Consider the following 3,249-nt stretch of genomic DNA (forward strand, 5'->3'; position numbering starts at 1 on the left):
CAAAAGATGTGTATACAGAAAACCAGGAGACACTGATAAAAGAAATCAAAGATGACATAAGGAGATAGAGAGATATTCCATGTTCCTGGCTTGGAAGAATCAATATTGTGAAAATGACTATACAGCCAAGTGGAATCTCCAGATTCAATGTGATCCTTATCAAAAAACCAATGGCATTTCTCACAGAACTAGGGAAAAAAAAACACCTCACTATTTATATGGAAACACATAAGACCCCAAATAGCCAAAACAATCTTGAGAAAGAACAAAGGAGGTGAAGGAACCAACCTTCTGGACTTCAGACTATACTACAAAGCTATAGCCATCAAGACAGTATGGTACTGGCATAAAAACAAAAATATAGACCAATGGAACAAGGTAGAAAGACCAGAGATAAAGCCATGCATCTATGGCAATAATAATCTCTTCAGTAAGTGGGGCTGGGAAAAAACTGGACAGCTATGTGTAAAAAAATGAAATTAGAACACTTTTTAACACCATACATAAAGGGTGGGGAGAAAAGTGGGAGGGGATTCAAGATGGGGGAGACACATGTATATCTGTGGCCAATTCATGTTGATGTATGGCAAAAACTGTCACAATATTGTAATTATCCTTCAATTAAAAATAAATTTTAAAAAAGAAAGAGAGAGAAAGAATACACCTGCCAATGTGGGGGTTCAATCCCTGGTCCAGGAAGATCCTACATGCCATGGAGCAACTAAGTCTATACACCACAACTATTCAATCTGTGCTCTAGAGCCCATGCTCCACAATAAGAGAAGCCATCACAATGAGAAGCCCATGCACCACAACAAAGAATGGACCCTGATCTTCTCAACTAGAGAAAAGCCCAGACAGCAATAAAGACACAGCACAGCCAAACAAACATAAATAAATTCATTTTTTAATAAAAGCAGTCACATACTGAAAAAAGTTTCTTACAAAGCATAGAATTTATATAACATTAGTGTCCAGGATATGAACAGAGTTCCTAAAAATCAGTAGTAATGAAAAACAAAATGCCCCAGTATGAACTGGTTGATGTATTTAAACAGTTATATATCACATGCACAGATATACCATTATATCCACTACTGTGGGCAAAATCCCTTAGAAGAAATAGAGCAGCCCTCAGAGTCAATAAAAGAGTCTGTAATGAAGTACTTCAGTGCTGTCTCAAAAATGACACAATGATCTTGGTTCATTTCCAAGGCAAACTATTCAACACCCCAGTAAACCAAGTCTATGATCCAACCACTAATGTCAAAAAAGCTGAAGTTGAATGGTTCTATGAAGACCTATAAGACTTTCTAGAACTATCACCAAAAAATATATCCTTTTCATCATAGGGAACTGGAATGCAAAGTAGAAAGTTAAGAGATATCTGGAGTAACAGGCAAGTTTTGCCTTGGAGTACAAAATCAAGCAGAGAAAAGGCTAACAGAGTTTTGCCAAGAGAACAGACTGGTCATGGCAAAAACCCTTTTTCAACAACACAGGGGACAACTTTACACATGGACATCACCAGATGGTTAATACTGAAATCAGATTGATTATATCTTTGCAGTTAAAGATGGAAAAGCTCTACACAGTCAGCAAAAACACGACTGGGAGCTGACTGTGGCTCAAATCATGAACTCCTTATTGCAAAATTTAGACTTAAACTGAAGAAAGTAGGGAAAACCACTAGGCCATTCAGGTATGACCTAAATCAAATCCCTTACAATTATATAGTGGAAGTGACAAGTAGATTCAAGGGATTAGATCTGATAGAGTGTCTGAAGAACTATGGACAGAAGTTCATAGCATTATACAGAAAAGACAGTGAAAGTGAAAGTTGCTCAGTCATATCCGACTCGTTGTGACCCTATGGACTATACAGTTTATGGAATTCTCCGGGCCAGAATACTGGAATGGGCAGCCTTTCCCTTCTCCAGGGGATCTTCCCAACCCAGGGATCGAACCCAGGTCTCCTGGATTGCAGGTGAATTCTTTACCGGCTGAGCCACAAGGGAAGCCCAAGAATATTGGAGTGGGTAGCCTATTCTTCTTCCAGGGGATCTTCCCAACCCAGGAATCAAACTGGGGTCTCCTGCATTGCAGGTGAATTCTTTACCAACTGAGTGAGTTACAAGGGAAGCCCAAGGCAGTAATCAAAACCATCCCCCAAAAAAAGAAATGCAAAAAGGCAAAAGGAGGAGGAGGCCTTACAAATAGCTGAGAAAAGAAGAGAAGCAATAAACAAAGAAGAAAAAGAAAGATATACCTATTTGAATGCAGAGTTCCAAAGAATAGCAAGGAGAGATAAGAAAGCCCTTCTAAATGAACAATGCAAAGAAATAGAGGAAAACAATAGAATGGGAAAGACTAGAGATGTTTTCAAGAAAATCAAAGATACTGAGGAAATGTTTCATGCAAAGATGGGCACAATAAAGGACAGAAGTGGTATGGATCTAACAGAAGCAAAAGATATTAAGAAGAGGTGTGCAGAATACACAGAACTATATAAAAAAGATTTAATGACCTGGATAACCATGATGATGTGATCACTCATCTATAGTCAGACATCCTGGAATGTGAAGTCAAGTGGGCCTTAGGAAGCATCACAACAAACAAAGCTAGTGGAGATGATGGAATTGCAGCTGACCTACTTCAAATCCTTAAAGATGATGTTGTTAAAGTGCCGCACTCAATATGTCAACAAATTTGGAAAACTCAGCCGTGGCCACAGGACTGGAAAAGATCAGTTTCATTACACTCCCAAAAAAGGACAACGCTAAAGAATGTTCAAACTACTGCACAATTGCACTCATTTCACATGTTAACAAGGTCATGCTCAAAATCCTTCAAGCTAGGGTTCAACAGTATGTGAACTGAGAACTTCCAGATGTACAAGCTGGATTTAGAAAAGGCAGAGGAACCAGGGATCAAATTGACAACATTTATTGGATCATAGAGAAAGGAAGGGAATTCTGGAAAAATATCTACTTTGGCTTCATTGTAGAAGCCTGGCATGCTTCAGTCTGCTGCTGCTGCTGCTAAGTCGCTTCAGTTGTGTCCGACTCTGTGTGACCCCATAGACAGCAGCCCCCAGGCTCCCCCGTCCCTGGGATTCTCCAGGCAAGGACACTGGAGTGGGTTGCCATTTCCTTCTCCAATGCAGGAAAGTGAAAAGTGAAAGTGAAGTCGCTCACTCGTGTCCGACTCTTAGCGACCCCGTGGACTGCAACCTACCAGGGTCCTCCA

Source organism: Bos taurus, chromosome 9, assembly GCF_002263795.3.
Source record: "Bos taurus isolate L1 Dominette 01449 registration number 42190680 breed Hereford chromosome 9, ARS-UCD2.0, whole genome shotgun sequence".
Classification (NCBI taxonomy): Eukaryota; Metazoa; Chordata; class Mammalia; order Artiodactyla; family Bovidae; genus Bos; species Bos taurus.